The sequence below is a fragment of the Lagopus muta genome, chromosome 4 (assembly GCF_023343835.1).
Source record: "Lagopus muta isolate bLagMut1 chromosome 4, bLagMut1 primary, whole genome shotgun sequence".
Lineage (NCBI taxonomy): Eukaryota > Metazoa > Chordata > Aves > Galliformes > Phasianidae > Lagopus > Lagopus muta.
In genome coordinates, this window is record NC_064436.1 from 3,972,448 (window position 1) to 3,986,520 (window position 14,073).

Below are 14,073 nucleotides of genomic sequence, written 5' to 3' on the forward strand. Positions count from 1 at the left end.
AGAAATTGTTTCAGAACAACATTTGACTTTACAAATTAGAAACTGCACTTGAGTATTCATAAAGTAGCTTTAGCTTTCCATGTACCAGACAGATGAAACTCAGGTGAAAAAGAGAATTTGAATTCACAAGAAGAAAAGAAATGATGTCTAGGATAAGATCTACTTCAATTTTTTCATTATTGAGTCTTTCTATGAAGTGGAAAACTTTCTATGAAGTGGAACAACAAATGTCCTGCACACGATGATTATAGTCAATGATTACAGCTGCTATTTTGAAATACAACGTAATTTACTTCTGGTATACTATTATATCAGATGCTTTATATTTTAAATTGTATAGATAAACTATTTAGGAGTTCTGGGTTTTTGTTTTGTTTTGTTTTTCATTGAGATAAGCTTCATAAAGATCAGATATGTAAATGTGGACCAGTAAAATACAGTTACCATGTACGTGTTGCAAAAAAATAAAAATAAAAAAATGACACTTAGCTACTATTTGCTATCTCTAACATGACAGAAATATGCTGTGTTGATTACCAAAGAAAGCTGTGTTCTAATTATTCTTTTCAGAAAAGACTAGTGTAAAGGAGGACAAATGTTTATCTCACAGAAGTTGCCTAAAATTTACTCTTCTTTTAAATTGGAGATTACCACTTCAGTGAACGTAACATCATTGCATTGCTATGAACCCCTACCATCATTTGATAAGGTAGAGAGAGATGAAGTTCATACATGCTTCTTGTAACCTTACAGGGAAATTCAGATCTGAGAGGCCTCCTATGATGGAAGTTAAATGGTACAGGTACAAAAAAATTTTTAATAATTCAAAACACTCTAGGTTATCTTTTATTTCTAAAAGCTAATAATAGGCAGTAAATACATGACAAATCCAAATGTCACAACAGCAGGAAACAAAACTAAACTGTTTTTACTGTTGAACTTTTTAACAGCCTTATCTACATACAGTGTTCGCATGTTTGTCCTTCATTTGCCAGAGGCATGGAGACTGAGGACATGTAATTTGTAGAACTGACTGTAGATGCTTTTCAGAGATAATGCAGGAAACTCAGTAGGGAAACAGAAGGATTCTGTAGTCATGCTCTATGTGTAGCGAGGAAAGTTTGTCATCCAAGTGGATCCAAGCTCCAGGTGATGGGGACGGAAGACAGCACTTGAGCAGACTAATACATTCGGGTGAACTCCAAATAACTGAGCCAAGAAAGGAAGCAGCACTTTGTCTCCCCTAGACAACTTTTGTGGGTGTAATATCCTCAGAGTGACAAATTCGGTATTTTTCTCCAGAGCAGCAGAAATCAAACACCACAAATGACATGACATGTCATGGTTACAGTCTTACCAGTGTTCACATTCTTCACGAAAGTGTAAGTCCTGCTTATTTGTTAGATAACACACTGGTCATACTTAGTTACTACGTCTACATCCTAACCCCAGTAATTTGTTTTTGATCAGACAGTTCCCAGTCTGTTATTCTAAAGCTTGCAAAGAGATTTTTTGCCTTAGCAATATGGAACAAGAGTAAAGCAGTTTATTTCCTTATAAAATCAGATACATTAGAGTATCTCATTAAGTCGTGAAAGCTCTGAGTTAGAAAAAAAAAAAAAAAAAAAAAAAGAGGAAAATTATTTATAAAAGAAGAATGCTCATTCCCCTAACCCAACTAGAAGATGAATGATCAAGAATTGAATACAGATTCTTGCATCTATGAAGACTTCATGGTGATGGAAAAAGTTTTACAGGCTGGATAGAGCTGTGAGCTACCCTGGTCTAGAGGGAGACGTCCCTGCTTACAGAAGGGGATTGGCACTAGATGATCTTAGAGGCCCCTTACAACCCAAACCATTCTATGATTTTCAATCAGCTGCAAACAAGGTAAATACAGTTCACAAAGCAATTTCATGACTCTGGTAACCTACCTTCAGTAGATGATTATTTTCAATTCAACAACAGTGGCAAAGCCAATGTTCTTCATGGGGTTGCTTTGATCATGGCTATAAGGTAACAGCTGTAATTTGCTCTTCATGTGTTCCTCTTCACTCAGATCAACTCAGAAATACCTTCTCTGCCCTGACAGTGCTCATCATCAGTTGTAGCTCAGATCCTTTCAGTGCTTCCCTAACTTGTTTGAAAACTAGTCCTCATGAAAATACTGCCATCACCTTTTTGAAAAATTACTTTTAAAAAATGTTTTAAAACATCTTGTAAAACAGATATTATTTTGCTTCTTCTAAATTGTTAGTCTGACCCACACGACACACTTGTCTGTAATACAGAAGCAGTATTCTCTGATGACTTTATCAGAAAAGGACATCAAGGTCTGTGGATGCGATCACATAGTTTGCATATAAGAGTAGCTCTGGAAGCAATAATCATGTATTTTAACTCAGTGTCAACTGTCTACAGTATCTTACAAAAATTGTACAGAAAAAGAATAAAAATGAATATCACCTTGGAGCAGCTTTGATTTATTTATTTGGTGTGTGTGCGATTGCTCACAATGAATAAAGACCAATTAAGTTTTCTGCTCTTCAGGCATATAGCTATTTCAAAATCTTGGGAGAGTTAACAGATCTGGGTAAACAGGGCATACGCTGCACCTGCCAGATGGTTGCTCACTTTACCTGTTCCCCAGTCTTATGATATTGTTTGAGATTATCAAGCTTCTTGCAATATATGCAGTAAAAAACATGTGACATACTTGCTATTTTAGATAAAAATAAATAAGTAGCTGCTGCTTGCAAACACTAACGAGGAATGAAAAGGAAAGTATTCACTGCTACTTACAGTATATATTCTTAAATAAATGCAGCCATCTTACGCTGAACAACGTGTAGCAATTCTACCTTGAAGTGTCACTACATTAATTTTCTCTATTACTACCGTATTTTTCATTCTGTTTGTCAAAGTAATCTGTTACAATGGAATTGTTGTGCTTAGATCTAAACATCCATCTTTTACTCTGGATTCTAACAAATTTTAGGCTGGTGACAATTCAACCTTCAGTTTATGCTCCGAGCTAATTGCAGCCATGCTAGCAGGTGCACACAGTTTTATTACATTAAGACATTTTCACTTCATGGATGAATCAACGTGGTTTTTGTGCCAAAGGCTTCACAGATCTGAATGTCGAGTCAAATATGATTAATGGATGTAACTGACAGGAAAAGGGATCATAAGGAAACAGCGACACACTGTCACCACAGTTGTTTAACAAATCATCCTCTTATCTCATTGTCATGACCACCTTTTAATGTAGTACTCAAGATATAATTGCAGTAGATGTTTCAATTAAGAAGAATGAGGCTCTGTTGATGTATAGAGAAGCACTCCTAGGGTGGAGTAGCAGCACAGGAAAGAACTTGGGGAGCTGTACTATTTGTGTAATCGGCATAACCCACAAAATAGTTGTATGAAAGGCACACTAAGTGGCAAAAAAGGGATTAAAGATGCCAACCTTGAAAGTGAGGAAAAGTAATTTAAGCTTAATGCAATGGAGAAAGAAACATTCTGCAATTTGTATTACTCCCAGTATTACAAAAGTCAAAGATGGTATATAACAAAACCAGAAAGGATGATTCATCAGGATACAAAATGAACCTCACCACAACAGACTTTCAGACTGTTGACACATTTTGGGATTTATCTCTGTAATTATATTGTTACATTTAGACAAACAAAACATATCACAGTTCTAGTTCTGTTTATGGTTTTGAAGGAAAATCCACAAGATATATATTCCTAAAGCTCCTCCCCAATAAATCAGTTAGACCATGTCAGTCAACATTAATTATCAAATTATCATTTATCATCTTATTATTTATATAACATATGAAGTCCTGAATAACACTAAAGCATTCAATGTTGAAAAGACTAAGTTGCATATAATTCTATTTATATGTGAGAGCAATCTCTTTATTGAGCATAACTTCATAATTTAATTCTGTTTTCTGATACTTTTTTTTTTGCTTCTTCATTTCTGAACTGGGTTTACTGTACAAACAAGCCATTGAATTTTGAATTCCCACAAAACAACAGTGGTAAATATTTGTTTTGCTTGCTCTTTTTTGTTTGTTTCATTCATGGAAAAGAGTGATTCCAGCACGCAGAAAAGTTTTACAAAACCACTGCTGTGATTTCTTTTACAAGTTTTCTGCCACCTCCTGTAAAATCTTAGATGTACAGAAACCCAAAAGTAAAACACATGCATTAGAATCAGAACGTCAGTCTTCTGTTCCATACCTCGTAATTTCTGAAACAGCACTAGTTCTATGATTTACTTAATTCAAATTCCAAAATAGGAGAAAAGTGCAAATGTTTAGCTGTTAGTTTCTCTCCATTTGACACAGCAGTTTTGCAGCTGTATCTTTGTTACCTAGGAAACAGTTGGAAATTAGAGATTGAGTGCTATTGCCATCTTTGACAGTTTTGAACGTTTGTCCATAATACAGAAAAATTATTATATTTGACTACTTAACATGCTAAAGAATAAGATATATATGGAAACTAATTGGCTATCTGTAAAAACTCAGCAATACATTAGCACCCCTATTCTTATTGTCTATAGAAGAATATTAAAGATATTCAAGTAGGGTAATAGTTAGGAATCACTCCTTAAAATCAAATTCAAATCTCAAGGTTCTGCATTTCATAGTTTTGGGGCAAATGCAGAGAGAAAGAAAGATTATAATTTAATAAACATATAAAGTTAAACCATCTGATTTCTGTTGCCAGTTATTTGCCACTTTCACAAGTAAAGCAGGCATTTTAACCTCTCTTTGCCTTAGCACCCCTGTCTACAAAGTAAAAATAACTCTTATTTCAAAGAGGTATAAGACTTATTAATATTCATGGAGTATCTCTACCTGCAAAAAAGAAGTTATCAGCTCTTGATACACAACTGTATTCTTATATACTTTATGATCTTGAGCAAAGGTGTATCTATATAGCACAGCTATTAAAAATTTGAAGGAAAAACATCAGCTCTTTAAGAAGAACTACATTTTAATAGAGAATACTGCTACAACTATTTCAGAACTGATATAAGCATAAATCACTTTTCTTTTTAAATGAAATAGACATGCAGCAAGACTACTGTTAATATTCTACACGCATTTTGAACCAAGTCTGAACAATCTAATTAGCCAAAATGCTTCACTGCACAACTACTAACAGTATGGAACAAAAGTGATAAATTAATCCAAAGTAAGATGTTATACCATATCTATACACAAATGAATTGGATATATATAGGTACAGACACTCCCATACACAGGCTGAGGAAGTCACTACAGACATGATCTGATCTCAGTTCAATTTCAAACATAGCATGAGAAACAACAACTTGAAGGTCTTAATCCTTCATCCTTTAGTTCTTTTTCATGATACAGTCGCTTTGAAGTATGAAAGTTAGAATCTTATTTGTAGCTTTAACAAATAAAGGCACATTTTAAAACCCAAAATTGCCTATGCTTATCTGAAAGAAACTTCAAGGTTCAGACAGCATTTCACAGTATTTTCCAATTTAAAATTTACTTAAAAAAAAAACAAAAAAAGTAAAAGTAGAGCTCAACAGCTTCTACCTTTATTCACTGCTCTCCTCACTGAAGGTTTAGAACTGCCCTTCAGGAGTGCTGGTCTCATTTACAGTCTTGTGAATTTGTTCAGGAGGGGAGGGCATTACACTCAAAACACAGTTTATAATACAAATTTCCTGGATAAACGTGGATTAAAAAAAAAGCCTTCAGTTACACAAGTAAAATTTGATATGCAACATTAACAAGATAATTTGTCTTCCTTGTTCTTCCTAGGTTATTAAAGAAAACAAGAGGAAAAAAAAAAACAAACCAAGAACCAACAGCATGTTTCAAAGGCAGACATTGCTAAAAATGAAGACTGAGACAGGAGTTCAGTGCAGCATTTTATTTTCTCCTCTGCCAGAGTTAACCCAACCACTGAAGTTAGTCTTTCTCCCACAGGAGGAAGACACCTAAGTATACAAAGTCTAAATTGGGAGGAAAAAAAAAAAAAAAGCATTCCAAACCTAGGAGGGAAATAATAATGTGATGCAAGCTTAGCCACAAATCTATAGAGAGTTCTGCTTTTGTTTCTCAGTCAGCTTATTTCAAAAATAAATAGTTGAGAGTGATAAAATTGTTTATATTAAATCGCCATCTTCCTTTTCCTAAAGACTTCTCAAAAATGTGGATTTTTTATGAAGGTGAGGTACTGACAGTGAGTTAAGAAAAACTACAGAAGCACTGCAGCTAAAAGGGATGGTTTTATGCCTCCATTTCTATTTCTTCCCCTCAGTCATATATTCTGACAACTTTCTTTTTTTCAGCTTTAGCAGTAGGCTTTTAGTGCTAAGATAATTTAGGAAGATTTTCAGTTAGAATTCTCCTATAGAAAAATCTCTTGTATACATAGAACTACGCATTTATGCTTATTCTAATGAACATTTTAAACAGCATTATCCCAGCTCAAGTAATTAAAAAAAAAACCCTGAGAAACACAGACAAAATTTAGGTTAAAATATTCTAGCATCTTTCTGACATATTTATATTACGCTTAACCTTCCATTTTTCCTCTAGGTACTAAGGTTATGATCTTTTTCAAGAGCAGTGATGTGGAGAAACAGTTAAAAGGAGTCAAGAACAGCCTGGCAAAGTGGTCAGAAGTTCTCCTCAGTCTCAGTATCTTTCTATTTTATATTATTTTATATGGTACTTGGTCTCACTATCACTCTCGTTACAAGAATAAGCAGGTTCTAAGTTTGAAAATGGGGAAGTATTTCTCCAGCTTCTGTTGAAGAAGAGGTTATATAGTTTGTTAAGCAAAAATCATCCACATATGCCACTGAGAGATGGCTTAAGAAGCCTTGAACACTAGCCAATTCTGGAAACAAAATCAGCAAAGGCCAAGAATGATAAGGCAAATCCTGAGACCTCACCCTGTCAGCAAAGTACAAATTTTATTTTTTTTAGAACCAGCAAAAAACCTCACTTTCTATAAGGCTATTCATCTTTGAGGTATGATTACAGTATAAGCTACAGCAATTCAGAGAAATCTGAGCTACAAAGGATCAAGGTCACAAAGTCTACATGATGCATCTTGATTTCAGCTAGCCTATGAAGGAAATAAATAGCATTCCATAGATTAAACGTGATAGTTTTTATTTTTTTAATCTTTTCTCCAATTTCTCTGTTCTTTCTTCAGAAACAAGGAAATACAACTCTTTGACAACAAAACAATGAAAACAAGATTTATAAATTGAAACTCAAACAAGTAAGCAAGTAATTCGCCTTTGAATCTACACCAGAATGTTACCTACACACACCAGCCTGGCACCAGCACAAGCCTGTAATTAAGCAAATAACTCATCAGCTTCATACATCACTTCCAGGTTTTTTCTCAACTGTACTGAAGTACAGGCTTAAAAACACGCTATTAGGTTTTAAAATTGGTTTTAATCTCATCAGTTGGTTAGAAAGAATTTCAAAGAGGTTTCTATTAAAATGAGAAATCTTGCAGACAGCTGAGACCATTTATTTTGTTACTCTGCTTTCTATTTCCTCACATTTAACGAGTCCACAGACAAAGGTAGAAAAGTCACATAGGACAAGATAGTTGTGTATTGTGAAGATCTATAACAATATTTCCTTTCACTATACATGAAGGGTATTCAGCGTTGCCATGATGGCTGCTGGTATTCTATGACTCCTCATATTATGACTTGCCTTGCAATAATATTATAGGGTTGATGAGGCAAACGTAAATTATTGTGACAAACACACATCCTTAATAGCTTCTGTAAAGGATTTACATTAAAGATTCAATGTCCTTTTAATGACCTTTTAGCATTATACATGCTTGTATCCAAAGTTTTGCTAATTTTGTGTATATCAACCCCAGAGAGAAGATAAGCATACATCAGCTCATTTTAGGCTTCTTTTTCACTTTAAGCATGTCTCACAAAGTTGTGGGACGTATACAAGTACATTTTGATGAGCCATCCCTAAATAAAATTTGGAGAATGGCATTCTTTCACAGAGAGTCACATAAAAAGATACCTAGGGAGAGTAGATCATTAAATTTTACTCTAGCTTCACTAGAAAGAAATAAATGTTTTAGACAGTTTTTCTCTGTGTAACCACAAAAAGCTTGCTGACCTAGTATTGTTTCAAAGATGTTACTGCATGTCCTGATATTATTAAACTCCTGCCTCTGATTTTTTTTTAAGACTTGCTTTCCTTCTCTCTTTAAGCCTTCTCTTTAACATTTAACCTTCAATAGAAAATGTAGTCAATCATATTAAAACTGGTTTTATTTCTACTGATTTCATATTGATTACGTGTTTCCAGATGCAATTCTACACACACTTGATAAAATATGTCTAGTTAATAATACTAAATTATATCACTAGCTTCTGTCTAAGTGGGACACAATTATTCAAGCTCTGTCAAAATTTAGACAAAGAATATTGAAGATATTTTGTCCATTATTATTAGGGAAGAAATGACAAATATTCAAAAACAATACACACTACTATGTAGATAACTTTCTTTTGAAAGAATGCAGTCTTAAATTTGCTTGGCAAGACTAAATTTGAATCAGTTTATCAGACTCCTGTCCAACTGAGCAAGCTGGATTTCCTGCTTCTTGAAATTAACTACTACAATACAAAGATGCACTCAAAACTATCTTGAGAATTAAACTCTTTTCCCCCACCCTCCTTTATTTCTACCCTTTCTATCTGGGAAACGATTTGGGGGCAGGAAGGGCATAATATGAATATGCTTCCTTAAAAGCACATCTTTTGTTAAATTGCTTATTTAAATCTCTAAAGAATCATGTCAATTCAAAGTTTCAGTTCAAGCAAAGCCCTGAACACTCAAAATTAGGGAGCCCTTTCTTTGAATTACTAGATCTTCGTTAAGCCTATCAACCACAGCTAATTCAGCAAGGGTGCACTGCTGGGTCAGAGTAAACAGAAACAGCCAGAAGCCCAGATACACATCTCAGAGAAAGTGATCCTCTAGTTACATCTGTCAATCAGCTAAAATGTTGTATAAGCCTTCAAGGTTGTTCTCATTGGTGGGAGGCTTCAGTACAAATTGTTATTCCTCAGAAGCCGACTGAGACAAATGGCCAAAAACTTGGACTGCGTGACATCTAGCATTCAATATAAGCCAGCAAGAATTACAAGTCCTTCTGAAGAAAGTGCCAGTAATGCAAGGTGACATATTACTGAAGGTGGAACTGGTTATGAAGTACTTATACTACATACTAAATAACTTATTACCTGGAACAAATACAGTGCCTTACATTTATTCCCAAGAGATGGGGATGTAAAGGAGCTTCTTTCAAAAGGAGCATTTAACGTCAACAATAGCCTAAATCACAAGAATAGAGATGTATAGAGGTCACTCATGTCAAAGTACTACTTCGTCTAGGCAGACATTCAATTCTTCAATTAACATTTCATCTTAAAGGTTTGCAGAACATTTTTAATTATCTTGAAGAAAGCCTTAAATTCATTTGTATATGCTATACATCACCAGAAAGAGAAACCCCTTCAACTCAAAACTATTCCAGGTAATGGAGAAATTATGTCACGAAGGAGAGGATGATGCCTCAGTGACCTTAATTCCATTGTTAAGTAAATTATCACATGATAGAGTGAAAAGAATTACAGTCTGCTTTCAGGGTCTGCACTCCTGATGATAAAGCCAATGCTTTTCAAGTCTGAGTGAGAGTCCAGTTTGTCAGAGATTTCCCTGAACCACCTTGGCAAACTCAGTCTCAGATACTGAACAACTGCCAGAGGGCGTCAAGAAGTTGAAGAAAAGTAACTGGTGTCAAATGTATTTGAGAAAAGGTTTTAATGTGAGAAGTTTCACACTAAAAAGTACTCATAGAAGGAAAAGATCATAGTATTGAATCACATTCATCTAGGAGACCAGATAGCAACGATTACAGCACGTGTACTGACAGTGCTGCAGCCAAAGAATCTTACCCATTCATTAACTCAGTCCAACTCTTCCAGTACACAAGCAGGAGCTTTTGTTCATAAGCCACAATCCTTGGTCCATTTCAGTTTCTGACTACAAACGGATATCAATTTATATCCTGTTTATGAACATCTGAGAGGGCTAAGGAACTCCTGAGAACCATTTAAGTAAATCTTCAAGACTCAAGCTACAAATCCATGCGTACTAGGTGTGCTATGAACAAGTAATTCTAGAGCTGTGAAGGTCACAGTCAAGTTAACAAATCTGTTCTTTCATTTTTCTCCTCTGTGATAAAGAGAAACTGAATATCTAGAAACACAACCAGAGCAGTGAGAAAAATGCAAAGACAGTTGAAGACAGACCTTAATCAGAAATTACATTACCTTCAATAAATGTTTCCAATGAGTATGGGAAGACAATGAAGGATGCGGACTATTCTTAAAAATATGCAAATACTACAATTCTCGCTGTGCAAAATATTATCACTGCTTTGCTACAAACCAGCTTGTGAAAAGTCAAATTTAGGAGTCGATGCTCTTCTTTTGGCATTAACCAACTTTGTGGTGTATATATATACATATATATATATATAAGCAAAAGAGTAAAAAAAAAAAATACTTAAATTCTTCTCAAAAATATATATTCCATTTAACATTCACAGCAGAAGTATGTTTAAGCATTTTTTTTGATTCTTTAAATTTTAATCAGCACACCACCATCATACAGCCAGCTGAAAGATTTTGTAGTCAGTCATTCAGTATATCATCATTACAATACATCAATACACTGATGATGCTTGCACACCTCCCAGACAAAGTCAGTACTGTAAGCAAAACTCCACTAGATAATGCGACATAAACATTTCTTGATATTTATTAGGATACTAATATTTAGCCATGACAGAAATATTTGGTCACGAACAGTAACTGACTGCTTAAATAACAGCTTTCAGAAGACATGTGGTTTCTATTACAGTTATTTTGCCATACAACATCAAAAACAGGGTTATTTCCAAATTTATTTGGATTATTATTACTCAAAGCTAAAAAAAAAAAGTTGCTCAGCAAATTTGAGTTGTCTCTTCTGAAGAATTTCATTCTTGAAGTCAAATTCAAATTATATAATTTGCACATCTCTTGCCCTTGTCCATTTCATTTCTCTAACACTAAATTATCCTTGGCAGCTTCTGTCTTGTTATACAAGTAGTTGTTCTCACCACAGTAGAATTAATCATGTTAAAAGCAACAGAGACTTCACACTATTGTATTAGTACCAAATTGCTGAAGTATCACAATATTTTGCTCCTCAATTACTTAACGAATTAACATGCAGAGATTCTTGCAGCAACATACACTGAACAATTCCACAAATGACTGCAATTGTTCTAAATCATCACGCACTCTAACCCCAGTGCTACAGTGAGGAGCGATAGGATTCTTTATGTGCCTCCCCCATGAGCACAATGCCTCCATAACACAGATTGGTGGATTTCCTCGATTATTTTTTTTTTAATCAGATTTAATGGACGTTCAAAAAAGGATTTACTGATTTATGGCAGATGGCTGAAGGATTTTGTGTAGGTGTGACTCATGTTAATTTCAACAGGAGCAAATTCCATGTCTTCCTGTAAACGAAAGTTAGTTCTGCAGTAAACCAGGAACTCTGCTTAGTTACACATTAAGAAGAATTAAACACTTTTTCAGACAACCACCTAAGACTTCAACTGTCCCTTAAACATCAAACAAATTGCAAACATACTTTGCATATTTGGAAAGAAGCCAAACACATCATAAAATACTCAGACTTGAACTGTATCTGCCTGCATATGTACTTTAAAATTGCTTCCTGCAAGCCCAGTCTCTCTCATGTAATGGCCTCTCTCTTATCTACTAACAGGCTCTATTGCTTTGAATTCCTCATGAGCAAAGTAAAGATGATGGACCCAGAAGGAAACACAGGGACAGTAGAGATTCTTGTTTCAACATTACTCTGTTCTGCTAAGGGTCTTTCCAGACAGAGGATACGTGGAAGCAGTTTCATACTTTTGATCATCTTTATTGCCCACCAAAATCATCCCTTAAGTATAATTCCAGAGTTAAACTCCTGGAGCTAAAGGCAAATGTAGATGATTTAGTTAACTCTACAATAGGTGGACACCAAACAAAGACACAAGAACGTAGCTTGATTAAAATGCAGTTGGTAGAGAACAACTGAACATTTTAATCAGTTTCTATTGATTTCTTAAACAGTGCAACTACCAATAAATAAATAAATAAATAAATAAAAGGGGAGGCACTTTGAATCACCCACAACAAAAACTTTGCACCAAGAGAAATCACTTTGCAACTACTCTTGGAACAAACATAAGATATCATCAAAAGACTGGTATAAAACAGTATAAAAACAGATTTTTGGAAAAGCACAATGTGATCTTTCACCTAAGCATTACAATTTTCCAAAACAAGTTGAGAAAGAATTCAAGAGTCTACCAAAGGAGTGTGATAAGATAGAAGTAATGCAGTGTCAGAGAACAACACACAAAATAATAATAATAATAAAAATACAAAAAGCTACTTTGGCAAATACCCCAAGCTGGTATGAAACTTGGTATCTGGGAAAAACAAACAAAATAATAATTAAAAAACAGCAACAAAGCAATCTATTGTCTTGATGTTCCTACCTCTCAGAGAGTACTTTCAGCTATGGGTATCCTATATCTGACATATTACTTCAACTTCTGCCAAAAGGGAGTAGAAATCACTCCTCTATACTTAGAACTGTAAACCTATAAAATAGTACCATCGAATCACTGATTGTCAACTGCTGACATTTTATTGAAGGAAAAAAAATAATTTCAATCTCAACTGTGGGCCTGCAGAGACATTACAAACATACAAACAGGTAAGGTAACAAAAAAATAGATGTGATTATCACTTTAAGGACTGCCATTTCTTTCTGAAAATCGTATCAAATGCTCTAGAGAGCAGCATGCTGTAAAGATATAGGAACCAGAGAAAAACATTTTACTCTCAACTGCAACAAATTTTTTTTTTTTTTTTTTTTTTTTTTTTTTCCCACTCTGTTGTTTGTTTTTTTTTTCCCAGTAGGTTCAGGGAGACTCTAACACCATGAAGACTCAACGAACCTGAATTAATTACACCCTGACAACAGCAGTGCTGGTATCTCACTGTAATCTGCATATCCCTCTGATGTGAAGAAACCAAGTCAACATTCCTAGTTGACTGAGATATTTCAGAAATAGCTTATCTCCTAGATTTATTACAAAGTAATAATAATAATTAAACAATCAAACATCTTCAGAGATTTTAGCACTAAATCTAACAACTCCAGTTCTCCAAAGGATCAGCAATAGGCACAAGGGTACAAAAGCTATAGCTTTTACCTGTAATACAGAAAAGTGAAAGTAATGCAGCTGAAATGACCTAGCAGAGGGATAAGATACCTCTAAGCATTAGGAAAAAAACAAATAAACGCTTATGCCATACAAATTACTCTGCTATCTGACTGCTCTGTGAATTATACTATGAGATTTCTCTTTAACAAGGCTGTATTAGTGTCCTCTTCTTCATTTTCCTCACATAGCAGTGCACTGAATGACCGTGGGCTTAAAGGCTGAGTTCAAGGGTGCAGAGCAGTTTCACTCTGCTGCTATGGGAAATCACAACCATGAAGGAGAGAGGGTCTCTCATTGCTTGGACTAATCCAAGAAATGGCTTTGGCGGCTAAAACTCGGACCTTGACTTTCAATTGGTATTCGAGTTGCAAGCTGGTGTGATAAGCACATTATAGCAAGGGAGGAGCTGCAGTGCTGATGGATGACATTAAGCAAGCTGCTAAATGCTAAACATATTGAAGCATTTCTCAGAGTTGAGACTTTTATTTCTGCATGCAGTTATCTATAATTGAACTTGAGTTATTTGTGGCTCAGCAACTTTAGAACCACATTTCTTACAAGATACATCATCTTTCGGGTAACTCCAGGTGGATTTGTTTTCTTCCTTCTTAATTTTAAGCAGATGTAACT

General features: G+C 34.8%; 1 protein-coding gene across 5 annotated transcripts in view; it reads right to left on the reverse strand.

Moving 5' to 3' along the window:
* FSTL5 (follistatin like 5) overlaps positions 1–14,073 on the reverse strand; it is a 239,717-nt gene that overhangs the window by 99,972 nt on the left and 125,672 nt on the right. The window lies entirely within an intron of this gene.